The 13983-nt window shown below is 40.0% G+C and overlaps 1 protein-coding gene across 4 annotated transcripts in view; it reads left to right on the top strand.

Moving 5' to 3' along the window:
- LOC136838496 (uncharacterized) overlaps positions 1 to 13983 on the top strand; it is an 86280-nt gene that overhangs the window by 4210 nt on the left and 68087 nt on the right. For 2 of the 4 annotated variants that reach the window (XM_067103500.1, XM_067103495.1), the window contains exon 1: positions 12000 to 12103. The exons of the other annotated variants lie outside the window; for them this stretch is intronic. The gene's annotated coding sequence lies outside the window, so the exon portion shown is untranslated. Of the gene's footprint in view, positions 1 to 11999; positions 12104 to 13983 lie in introns of those variants that run through there. 4 annotated transcript variants of the gene reach the window in all.

Here is a 13983-nt window from a genome sequence, read left to right as displayed (position 1 = left end):
TGCCGTGTGGGAATTTGAGCTTTTATCTTATCAATTTAATGCTTTCGTAAATCCTTTGAACATATCTTTCATTTTGTTTTGAACTTTAGCATTTCACTTCGTCTATAACCGTCTTATCATTTCAAGACTCATTATGGCAATGAACTTCCTTCTTATATTTTATTGTGTTTTAGACTAACTTGAACAAGTGAGTGAAATTTGGCTCCTTTGTTTGTTTGTTACTTTTTACCAATTTTATTTCAAGTTTTAATTTTTATTACTGCACTTCACATTATGACTGTTAAGTGTTAACAGTAAGTTGCAAGTTTAAAGTGTTGCAACCCAGTGATAATGGAAAGAGCACACTGCATGTGTAAGTGTCCAGTGTGCATTTGCGAGAAAGTGTTTAATACCATTTAGGAAAAAGCTCGCCGAGAGTAAAGATGACTTGCCATCATCTGTACAAAGCTGTCTTTAATCAAGATCATTTGGTAAATGTATAGAAAACACAAAACAAACAATATGAAATCATCCGCTTGCAACTTAACGAATTTGTTAATACATATAGGCCTACGCACAATAAACGTTTCTTATGTTAAGATGTTTGAATGTTGGTGCAAGATTAGGGAAAATGGTGCTTGTTTACTGGGTTGTCGAGGCGCTACTGATGACTCTTCGGTGCCTGACCGGTTTCTCCGTAAGTTTTAGGACATCATCAAGAAGGCTTGAATAAACTAACATGAAAAATCGGTGATTATGAAGCGAACGATTCATTGACTTGTTTTGATTTTCTCTGGAGCGACCCTTTGAAGACAGTGGCTTATTGGTGGGGAACTAAATGAGCAAGAGATGAGAGGGTCCACTTAACTTTTTTCTTTTACTCTACCTCCGGTCATATTCCCTTTCTTCCATCGTACTTTCCACCCTCTCCTAACAACTGATTCATGGTGCAACTGCGAGGATTTCTTCTTGTTATCCTCCAAACCTTTTTACTGACAGTTTCCGTTTCAGCGCTGAATGATCTCATAGGTCCCAGCGCTTGGCCTTTGGCCTAAAGTCTATAATCTACTCTGTTCTTCATGACGCCTCAAAATCAGTTGATCTCATCTATCACCTGTTATGTCAATTAAGAGTAGCGAAAAGGGACCTGTCATTAAGGAATAATTAAGTCGAAGGAGAACGGATTTCTTTGGTCATTGAGTCACGAGTGTTGGAGAGAGAGGTAGGAGGTGGCCTAGGAGTGAGGGAGTGGTGGGAAAGGGGGGTTAAAGGGGGGAGGGGGGGAAAGATGGCGAAGGAAGAGAATGCAGGGTAAGGCCGGGCTTCCAGGCAATAGGCCAATCAGGGGGGATTTTTCGCGGTCTTGTGGACAATTCATCACGGAGGAACTTGGGAGATGAGTTTGGCATTATTGAGCAGTCCGCAGGAGGAGACCCCGAATGCTGGCCACAGCCGCGGCATTCTTTGCCTCACTCTCATGGTTTAGCGCTCTCTCTTTCTCCCTTCCTCCTCCTCCTCCTCCTCCTCCTCCTCCTCCCTGTTTCTTTATATCTTATCTATAATGCCTTTGGATTACCCTTTATCCTTTTTATTTCTCCTTCTCCTTCTCCTCCTTCTCCCTGTTTCTTTATATCTTATCTATAATGCCTTTGGATTACCCTTTATCCTTTTTATTTCTCCTCCTCCTCCTTCTCCTCCTCCTACTCCTCCTCCTCCCTGTTTCTTTGTATCTTATTTATATTGCCTTTGGATTACCCTTTATCCTCTATTTTTCTCCTCTTCCTCCTTCTCCTACTCCTCAACCCTGTTTCTTTATGCCTTATCTTGATTGTCATTGTATTACCCGTTTTTTCTTCTCCCTGTTTCCTGTTTCAGTTTTTTAATGGCAGTGGATTATCCTTTGGTACCATTCATGTGCCCCCGTTGTCTTCCTGTTATTTGTATTTTACTTAATCCTTTTATTCCTCCCTTTCTTCTCAATTCCTCCTCCCCTTGTTTATATTTGGTTCAGCGCCTGTGAATTATGCTTCCTTTTATTTCAGTTCGTCCAGTTCATTCCTGGAAAGATTTTTCTCCAAACTCGTTGATCAAGTTTCACCAAAACGGCTCCAAAGTTTTTTTTTTTGCGGAATATGGACCCATTCGTATGAGAGAGGGGACGAAAAACTTGAGCAGCCTCGCATATGAACGTAATGGTTGTTTGTTTTGATCATTACCCTCACGACAAATAGCGCCTGGTGGCATAAGGCCATCTGGCTCTTGACAACAGGAAGAGGAGCAGGAGTAGGAAAATGAACGTAATTGCGGGATAATTCAGCTCGGTTTCAGGTGTATGTTCTTATGCATCTTGTGTATCGATACGTGTACTCGTTGTGTATTAGGAAAACGAAAAACGACTGCTCGGTATGACCCTAAAATAAATCGCCCCCCCCCACAACCCCCCCAAAAAAGTAATATAAAAATGCGCCGAAGTTTCTTCGACGCAGAGTTTTCTGTACAGCCGCTACAGCGTATAATCAAGGCCAAGGTCTAGACCTTGATCAAGGCCACCGAAAATGGATCTATCTTTCGGTGGTCTCGGTATGATGCTGTATGAGCCGCGGCCCATGAAACTTTAACCACGGCCCGGTGATGGCGTATCCTATATCATTGCCCGAAGCACGATTATGGCTAACGTAAACCTTAAATAAAATAAAAACTACTGAGGCTAGAGGGCTGCAATTTGGTATGTTTGATGATTGGAGGGTGGATGATCAACATACCAATTTGCAGCCCTTTAGCCTCAGTAGTTTTTAAGATCTGAGGGCGGACAGAATAAAGTTCGGACGGACAGACAAAGCCGCCACAATAGTTTTCTTTTACAGAAAGTAAAAAATAAATAAATAAACAATTGAATAAATAAATAAAATTGAACACTAAAGTATTTTTGTGATCTTCCAAGAATCCGCTTTTGGGCCTTTTACAACAACTTAGCAAAACCTGTTCATAGCTTCAATAATCGCCCGTAGGGGGGTTAGTGCCGTCAGTGCACCTCACATGGTGCACTGTAGGCATTACTTAAGGGTCTTTGCAGCGTCCCTTCGGCACTTAGCTGCAACCTCTTTCGTTTCTTTCACTTATTCCATCCGATTTTCCACCCCCTCCCAACAACTGTTTTATAGCCCAACTGCTTTGAGGGTTTCCTCCTGTTACTGTTTCCAAATCTTTTTACTCTCCGACCGGCCAATGAAGAATTAGAGGAATTTATTTCTGGTGATAGAAATTCATTTCTCGTCATAATGTGGTTCGGATTCCACAATAAGCTGTAGGTCCCGTTGCTAGGTAACCAGTTGGTTCTTAGCCACGTAATAGTTCCTCATTGGATGGGTCAATATCGTACTCGGCTAGCACTCTCCTAGGCCCGCGTTCGATTCTCCGGCCGGCCAACGAAGATTTAGAGGAATTTATTTCTGGTGATAGAAATTCATTTCTCGTCATAATGTGGTTCGGGTTCCACAATAAGCTCTAGGTCCCAAGGTAACCAGTTGGTTCTAGCCACGTAAAATAAATCTAATCCTTCGGGCCAGTTTTAGAGAGCTGTTAATCAGCTCAGTGGTCTGGTTAAACTAAGATATACTTTTTTTTTTTTACTCTCAATTCCCTTTCAACGATGAATGACCTTAAAGGTCCCACCTTGGCCTTTGGCCTAAATTATATATTCTTCTTTTTCCATAGATTCATTGAAAAGTATTTATTATTAAAGAAGTTACGAGCAGACACTGTTGACGAATAGCTACACCTTTCAAACCTTTTACTGTCAATTTCCGTTTCAGCGCCGAATGACCTCATAGGCCCCAGTGCTTGGCCTTTGGCCTAAATTCTATGTTCAGTTCAGTTTCCTTAATTTTTCACAAGCAGCCCCATTCATTAACCCCTCTCCTCTAAGTGAGCTTGGGACCTGTAATCTTTTTTTTTTTTTCAGGTTCTCGTGGTCGAGTTAAGGTTGCATAAACATTCACAGTGGTGTTAGTAACATTGATACTGTGTAACATCCACATAGGCAGACTAGGAAAAAAAAATTAAGTGACCATAACTAGCTTTTCAGTCTAAGTTAAAAATGAATGTTTTGTTATGGTCTCGTCTATTGTACATCATCAGAAATTATTAACCAATTCATTACTTTTCAGCCTTCATTTTTAGTTTTCTGTCAAAGAAAACTGTTGGGCCGGCTTTGTCTGTCCGTCTGTACTTCTTTCTGTCCTCACTTTTTTGCTGTCCGCCCTCAGGTCTTAAAAACTACTGAGGCTAGAGGGCTGCAAATTGGTATGTTGATCATCCACCCTCCAATCGTCAAACTTATCAAACTGCAGCCGTCTAGCCTCAGTAGTTTTTATTTTTTTTAAGGTTAAAGTTCGCCATAATCGTGCTTCTGGCACCGATATAGGCTAGGCCACCACCGGGCCATGGTTCAAGTTTCATGGGCCGCGGTTCATGCAGCATTATACCGAGACCACCGAAAGATAGAGCTACTTTCGGTGGCCTTGATTATACGCGGTAACGGTTGTAGAGAAAACTCGATTGCGCCGTTCGCTGCTGCTTTGAAAAGAGCAAATGAAGAAACAATTTAAAACCCCGCAGTGAGTTCCCTCGATGTGTAGTGACACTCCTCAAGGGAAGCAAGTTTCAGTATAAGACAAGGACTAGTTGTGAAGTTGGAAGACGAGTCACTGAAGAAAGCGTCCCAGATGCTCGTTTTTTGCATTTCGGGCCTCCAAGTATCCCACAGCATGGATGACGTTATTATTGCTCCAAACGTGTTGACAGTAAGTCAGAACGGTCGGTGGGAGCCGCTAGGAGGTGCTCTCACCCAGCATGCATCGTGTCAGCGTCTAAATATTACTTTCATTTTCCCTTGAAGCAAAAGCTATGTTTAGAGACACGTCCTAAAACATAGAGCACAATAACAAAGACGGATTAAACACCGAGGTAGGGAGGTTTCATTGGTAATAATCCTGGAGTTTCCTAGTTCTCTTTCCTTCTGCATACGAATTCAGTATCTTTGAATTGCGCTTCCTGTACGTCAGATCAGTCCCATTTCCTCTCACTTTCTTTACGGATGCGTTACCTTGGTCACTGGGGTCACGTCATTTGAGGAACGGTCTTTCAGCTGATAAGATTGGGATTTCACTCGTGTCATTCCAAAACCTTGATAAAGGATTATATAACGATAAAAGGAAAAATTATATATGAAAGAGAGAATGCCTACCCAGATGATGGAAGACTTGCTTGAGAGAGAGAGAGAGAGAGAGAGAGAGAGAGAGAGAGAGAGAGAGAGAGAGAGAGAGAGAGAGAAAGAAAGAGAGAGAGAAAATGTAACTGAGGAATCATAACAGACGCAGCATTACAGTATATATAATTGAGAATGCCTTCTCAGGTGATGGAAGACGTGCTTTTTATATATATATATATATATATATATATATATATATATATATATATATATATATATATATATATATAGAGAGAGAGAGAGAGAGAGAGAGAGAGAGAGAGAGAGAGAGAGAGAGAGAGAATGTAACTAAGGAATCATAACAGACGGAAAATTATATATAAATGAGAATACCTTCTCAGGTGATGGAAGACGTGCTTCTTTTATGCATACATATACATATACATATATATATAAATATATACATATATATATATATATGTGTGTGTGTGTAAAATATATATATATAGGTGATGGAAGATTTGCTTCTTTGTGAGAGAGAGAGATAATGTAACTTAGGAATCATAACAGACGCAGAGAGTAAACTGACATTGTTTTTCTTTCGTGAAGGCAGAGAGAACTTGCTCAGGAGAGTTTTCCATTCTATGCGATGTTGAGTGACCTATACTGCCATTACTTTACCTCGGTACTTTTTCCATATCAAGCTAAAGGGATGACAATCCTTTAAGTTTATAAGTCTTTCATGTATAGCCTAAGTCTCTCATGTCTGTGTAGATGTATGGCAGCGTTGTTGTGAGATTGCAAGTCACTCTACACTGCATGCAATGGAAAACCTCTTCTAGACATCCTCTCTCTGCTTCAGGAAAGAGAAACAATGTCAATTTATTCTCTGCGTTTGTTATGATTCTTCAGTTACACTCTCTCTCTCTCTCTCTCTCTCTCTCTCTCTCTCTCTCTCTCTCTCTCTCTCTCTAGGAAGCAAGTCTTCCATTACCTGAGGGGACATCCTCAATTATATATAATTTTTCCTCCTTTTGTCATCGTTATATAATTTTCAGTAGATAATCTTTTACTGTCTGCTATCTTTTATCATTGTTATTACCTTTTCTGTTATTACCATCTGTTATCTTTTATAATTGTTATTACCTTTTCTGTTATCTTTTCACAGCCAAGTTTTGGTACTTTTGCTTGTCTTAGTCTCTCCATCATAATAAGAAGTAAGCCAGCCTTCTGCCAGCACGGGCTCTTGCATCTTAGCAGGCCGAATTGAAAGAGAGAGAGAGAGAGAGAGAGAGAGAGAGAGAGAGAGAGAGAGAAGAGAGAGAGAGAACGTATCTGAGGAAATCATAGCAGACGCAGAGATTAAATTGACATTGTTAATCTTGTGAAAGCAGTAGGAAAAAAAGAGACACTGAGAAGCAAGGCAGCTTCAGCTTATCCGGCTTAATCCTTCCACACCCAGATTGGTCGATCATGGCTCTACGCAACGTTCTCATTAAGAAAAAAAAAAGGGGAAATATTTAGACACTGACACGACACATTCTGGGCGACAACGCCTCTCAGCGGTCACCGCGAACTGGTTTGACTTGTAGGCGGGTGGTTTGAAGTTCGACAATGCCAAGGTTAGGTGAGTATGGGACATTAGCCAGCCAGATTCACTGCTGTCATCTTACACCAGTGTTGCCTGAGCCCAGTGGACAGGAACCCTGTCCTAGAGCGAGTCACGCCTGCTCTAATAACCCTTGGTATTTCCTATGATGGGCTCGACCCTTTCCCGGGTGATACACGCGGGTAATACCCTCAAAATCCCAAAATGCAGAGGTTATATCCCCTTCCCGACAAACACCACTTGTTGGATTGTACTTAAGGAGGTGGGGTATTATAATCATTCCTTTGCTGAATAAGTTTTCGAGTCAGGTTCGAAGTGGTGAACCCTTGTCTCCAAGGTCTGGACTCTAGAGAATATAAGGTCTGTCCGTGTGTAGTTCGTGACGTCACGGCTGCCACTCTTGCTCTGGCTACGCTTAGCGATTCATTGATATTTGAGGTTTATTTCTACCATTTTGCTATTAAATATTGTGCAGCATTAAATAATTTTATTTACTAACAAAGATTATGCCAAAGGAATAAATTATACTCCAGCCAATGACTAAAATGCTACAAATCATTTACTAATTTGTAATGTCAAAGAAGAAAACTGTTTGTTGGCCAACAAATAAAATTTTATAAACAATAAAAATGATAAATGAAATATAAATATGTTTATGTATATATATATTATATATATATATATATATATATATATATATATATATATATATATATATATATATATATATATATGTTGGATTTTCTCCTTGTTTAAGGCTTCCTCCTAATGCCGTAGGAACTGTTTGATCCAGTAATTCCTACATTGGGTTTCTCTAATGCATTCTCTTCGAAATTTAAACTGCATATCGCGGCTTTTATCATAATCAACTGGAGCCTGTCGCTTGCAGAAATGATTCCACATTTTTCTGGTTTCTGGATGTCTTGGAAAATTTGGCGACGCTGGAAAAACATCCTTGTGCAGCACGAACTCTTGGCATTTTTATAGCCACTCAGGATATCTGAGCTAATATTTAAATCCATATATAATGACGGATATGTAAAAGTGAAAAGTAACGCGGGAGTATTTCTTGCGTTTATATTTTGTGATACTACCCGAGTACCTTATGACTTTTTGTATAGTAATTAGTAGGGTGTAAAAGGTATGTATGATACCACAGCCAATGCCATTCCTTATAGAGGGCGTTCCTTTTATACACATACCGCGTCCGGGTTGCCTGTTGTGCTGTACTTTGTTTTTCGCACAGTGGATTTGTTCTTGCTGATCTGTATACGCGATTGATTGTAAATATATGGTCTGTGCACTTATGCTTGCTGCCTCAGCTATGTCAGGGCGAAAGGATTTGGCTGCGCTGGCGTCACGACCCAAGCTGCGCGGAAAAACACTTATTTTGGGTCCCGGATGGGTAGGTAGACCTGTATTCTCTAGAGTACCTCACTTGTTTTAGTCAGGATTTACTATTCTCCCGTTAAAGTTGTGTGGGTCAGCCAGGTAACGAGTCCAAAGTTTCCTGGGGGTTTCAAATTCGGGTCAGTTTTTCTCTAATGCCCCTTTCGTGATACCCGGAAGATTTCAGTTAAAATGTTGTGTCGTAAGGTAGCGCTGATGCCCGTAGTCTGGGCTAACTTACAAGCAGTCAGACGTACGATATCAAAAATTATCCGCTTAAGGGCATGAACTTGTTTTTTGGGGGCTGGTGGCTGAAGACGTTTCTTCTGGGGCTGGTCTTCAGTATTGTCCGTGGCCTGTTCGAATTCAATACTCTCATATTAAAGGCGGGATAGGAAGTATTTTTTTCTCCCTGTGTTGACTATTTCTTTTAGGATTTCTTTGGGGGAGGGGCGTCATATAGTCTATAGTACCCTTCTACAGATTGTTAGTCGTGACACAACCTTTCTTTTGTCCATTTTGAAATTTTACCTGCATCTAGTGACTTTTACACTGTAGGCGTTACTTCGGGTTCTTTGCAGTGTATATAGCTGCAACCCCTTTCATTCCTTTTACAGTACCTCCGTTCATATTCTCTTTCTTCCATCTGACCTCCCACCCTCTCCTAACAATTGTTTCGTAGTGCAACTGCGAGGATTTCTTCCACTTAAACCTTTCAGACCTTCTTACTGTCAATATCCCTTTCAGAGCTGAATTTCCCCATAGGTCCCAGCGCTTGGCCTTTGGCCTAAATTCTGTATTCCAACTCTGGTGACTTCCAAAGAGCCATGGTAAGTCGTTGTAGTGTGCATGGACACCAAAAGGTGTTGCTGTAATTACCAATCATCTTTCTACGCCGAGAACTCTTTTTTTCAATGGCTTTTGAACAAATATATAAGCAGTTAGTGAGGTGAACTGCGGTTTCTCCAGTGAAAAATTCCAGTGTTGGGTCAATTTCTTCCCACAAGAGGAAACCAGGAGCTGAATTGTGGAAAGACCCTGTAAATTAGCACCTTTTTTTTTATCTTGTTTTCTTTTTAGGCAAATTACGGAGAGGGAAACTTTGCCAGAGGTCGGAAGTTGGCATTTACACTAATTTCCTTTTATCTGTTGGAAAACATGACATTTTTATGATAAAATAAAGTTTTATATATACTTACCAAGTAATTGCCTAGCCGATCATGTAATTACTTGGTAAGTTACTTATATAAAAGTGACATTTTTTTTGATAAAATGAAGTTTTATATATACTTACCAATTTAATTACATAGCCGATCATGTAATTACTTTAGAAGTTACTTATATAAAAATGACATTTTTATGATAAAGTTTTATATATACTTACCAGGCAATTACATGATCGGCTATTATTACTTGGTAAGTTACTTATATAAAACCGAATTGTAATATTTCCTGTACATTTTGGCCGTGCTCGTGAGAACAATTTTTTTTTACTTTATGCATTAGATTTTAAAACTTAATGGAATTTTGGCTTATTTGCATATACAGATAAATTGTTCTTTGAAAGGGTTTGAAGTTGTTAAAAGTTACCGAAAATATATTTTGGTAAATATGTTGAGAATTTTGAAAATTTTACTTTACTTTAGATTTAGATAAGTTGCCTCTTATTAACCATAACTCGGTTTTTATATTCATCAGGTAAAATGTTTCAGAATAATATTCAGTGAAATTATATACACTTCAATATTTTGCATAGTCATGGTCAGTGACCATTGATATCACATCGAGGATTAAATATGGAAGAATATAATCAATTTTAATTATGCTCTGGAAATTAATGGGACGTATGATTGAATTACACGGTATGTTTTACATTAATTGGTTATTAAGCCCAGATTTCATAATAACGTTTGAGCATATTTTTTTGTTAATTGCCAGGGATCGTGGAAACTGTGTGCAGTGATACTGGAATTTATTGGATAAATATTTGGGTTTACAAGATACGAATGTATCGCTGTCCAGTTGATCCCATCAGTGAGTTATGAGTTGAGTTGAGCTGAGTCGAGTTGAATGTAGAATTTAGGCCAAAGTCCAAGCACTGGGACCCATGAGGTCATTCAGCGCTGAAAGGGAAATTGACAATAAAAGGTTTGAAAGGTGTAACAGGAGGAAAACCTCGCAGTTGCACTATGAATCAATTGTTAGGAGAGCGTGGAAAGTCAGATGGAAGAAAGAGAATATGAACGGAGGCACAGTAAAAGGAATGAAAGGGGTTGCAGCTGGGGCCGAAGGCATGCTGCAAAGAACCTCCAGTGATGCCTACAGTGCACCGCATGAAGTGCACTGGCGGCACTACCCTCCCTACGGGGATTAGTGAGTTATGTATCCAGAAGTAAGTCGACTGTGATTGGTCGCAGTCAGGAGACAAACTGGAAGGGTAATAGGAATTGGGTCACCTCTTCACCCCTAGCTTGCCAGCCATCTTGTCTCACTTCTTCTTAAAACAATTCTAATTTTGAGACCATTTACAGTTTTGCTGAGTTTTAAATCCTGCGAGAGACTTCTACCTATCTTAGTGGGTAAAAACTCAGTACTTTATTCTCTATTCTCAGCCTGTTTGGTGTCTACTATCAATTTCAGGGACCGCGAGTCATCGTTTTTCTCAAATATCTTTCAAACTAATTATTTGATCGAAATGGTACTTTGACACAGTGTACAAGACACCTCCCGCTAATTTTTGGTAATATAGTCCATTGTCAAATTGTTTTAGTTAAGGCGTTTACTCTTGACTTACATGGTGTTGCCAAGCATCGCCAAACTATGCAATCGAACGTCCTTTATCCCCCTCCAGTCCCTCCCTCTCCCTTCCCCTCCTCATCCCTCCCTCAACTCACTTTCCTGGCCTCCCCATCTCCCCTACCCACTTTCCTGTCGATGAGGGATAGTGGACGTTCGATTGCGTTGATTAGTCCTGCTGACTCATGTGACTTCGCCTGTAAAAGTCAAGAGTAAACGCCTTAACTAACACCATTTGACAATGCACTACATTACCAAAAATTAGCGGGAGGTGTCTCGTACACTGTGTCAAAGTACCATTTCGATCAAATAATTAGTTTGAAAGATATTTGAGAAAAACGATGACTCACGGGCCCTGAAATGGATAGTAGATTACTTTAAACTCTCAGGAAGATATCGCGTAGTTATTGCCACTACTCACGTTCTAAAATATTAGATTATATCATCCTCATCCGCCCATAATTAGAGTTTGTCTCACAGAACAGGTGATGCTGTTTTCGTTTCCTCTCCGGGGTAGGTTTGAATCAAAGGCAATCTTCAACTCCCGTGGCCTTGCTGCTTCCTTTCCTCTGCAGTTATGCTTTGGAATTCTCTTTCATGCTTCTGTTTTTCTAAATTCATTTAATCCCGAAGCCTTTTAGAGAAGATGGTCTGTAGATTTTCTTAATGGGGTCAGAGGTGACCCATATTCTCTCCATTTTTCCCTTTTATTCTTGTCTCCTTCACGCCTGGTCTAAATACGGACAGTTACCTGCCGTTTCCAGAGGCCTCCGCGTAAATTTAACCAGACAACTGCTACAGCAACAAATGCAACAACAAAAACAACTACAAGGACAGCAAGAAAAACAACAGCATCTTAAAACACTAGTCATACACACACGCATAACGCATACACAACGCTAGATTATCAGTTTATCAAGTTTATGCGCACCGTGACGAGAGAGAGAGAGAGAGAGAGAGAGAGAGAGAGAGAGAGAGAGATCAGGATGACCTGTTCCTGGAATCCGTGCCGCCTCTAGTTGGTGTCTAGCATCCGTGGTGGTAAGTTCTGACCTCAACCGCTCGCTGCCAGACTCTCACGTAAGGCCACCTCGCTGGAACTCTCCTCGAAACGACTTCAAGTATATAGACTCTTTATTTATTGATCTGTTTATTTACTTATTTATTTGTCTGTGTGTTCGTTTGTTTCTTCATTAGTTTGTGTATTGATTAGTTGTTTGTTTACTATGATCATCTGAAATTTTGATTGGATGTCTGGTACCTGTAGTGAATCTTAACTTTTTTTTTTTTATTACGAAGTAGGCAAGCGTTTAAATTTTGTGTATGGTTTATTTAAATGGATGATTATGTTTGTATATATGTATGCACCTGGATGTTTACATTAGGGTGTACGTGAGTGTAAATTTGGGCCTCTTGTAAACACTGGTATGTAAGTAAAACACACACACATATACTATATATATATATATATATATATATATATTATATATATATATATATATATATATATATATATATATATATATTACACACACACACACACACACACACACACACACACACACACACACACATATATATATATATATATATATATATATATATATATATATATATATATTGAACATTAGCTCTGTTACGATTGTGTTGATTTTATGGTCAGCAGCTTCTGCCACTAAACGTTGTCCGTCCTACTTCATATCTCAGGGACTCCTGGATCGTTATAAATTCAGTGAAAACAGTTGAATCTGTGTTGCGTCACACCCAGGCAGGTTTTTTCATCACTTGAGTGGTGAGATAAGAATGTAAGTAGGTGAATGCTTTTTCATAAACACACATACTCACACACATAATGTATATATGTATATATATACAGTAATACGTAAAATATATGTATGAATATATGCATGCACTACTCTGGCTGCTTGTATATGTGCAAAGGCAAAATCTATAATTTTTTTTTTACCCTTTTTAAACTATTTAGTCATCTGTCTATTTGATGAATTCAGGGGGAAAATTATATGAAAAATGTAAAGGTATTGTTATACTTTGTGGCTGTGAAAAACTTTGTTTGTTCATACTTTTCAAAACGAGAGAGAGAGAGAGAGAGAGAGAGAGAGAGAGAGAGAGAGAGAGAGAGAGAGAGTAAGCACTTGTGGCATGTACCTCACCCCCTACCCTCTCCCCAGATCACCCCCGGGGGTCACCAAGCATGAATAATAAGTCGTTTCGCATCGAAATGGGGCTTTGCAATTCTCGCATCGGCCGTTGCCATGGAAACACGGTATGCCTCTACGACTGGGAGGACTGGTGGTTGCGAGAGGTGGGGGGGGTGGTTGGGATGGGTGTGTTAGAGGGACCCATCCAGCTGCTGTTATCATCCGTTCACTTCCGGTTGTTGTCTGATTGGGTAATCCGCCCGCAGGGCGCGGGGCCGATTCGCGAAATGCTGGACCGTGATGTTGAATACTCCTCTCCTCATTCTGACGGAGATTGTGTTGTTACTATACTGCCCTGAAATGGAAGACTGCAGTGTCTGCAAAAATACAAAACCGAGAAAAATGGTAGACACTCCCTCGCCTTACTACTGATTTTGCAGATACTGCAAATGGGACCCCCTAAATACTTCTGGAAAGCATTGAAGAATCATCCTGCAAACTTTCGAGCCCAACAGGTGCCGCATGCAGACCCTGCAGTTTTCCATTTTTGGGCAGAATAGGCCTACGCCTCTCTTCCTCCTATGACGGAGATTGACATGCGTATTCTCAATCGTAGTTATTAGGTTGGGTGGGTGATGCTGAATACGCCCCGATAAGTGATCGGCTTTTCAGGTTTTTCGTGTTTACTTTTTTGTCTCGGGGGGCAAACACCTCCGTCATTGCGGATAAACAGGTTGATAGACGTGTTTCTGCTAAATAGGAGTTTGCCTTAATGTTTGTTTACATATTGTGGATAATTTTCCATAGCTGAAGAAAAATTTATATTCAGTTACTCGTATTTT

This window comes from Macrobrachium rosenbergii, chromosome 5 (genome assembly GCF_040412425.1).
Source record: "Macrobrachium rosenbergii isolate ZJJX-2024 chromosome 5, ASM4041242v1, whole genome shotgun sequence".
Lineage (NCBI taxonomy): Eukaryota > Metazoa > Arthropoda > Malacostraca > Decapoda > Palaemonidae > Macrobrachium > Macrobrachium rosenbergii.
Note: the sequence above shows the minus strand (reverse complement) of the source record. Positions and strands in the feature narration are given on the sequence as shown.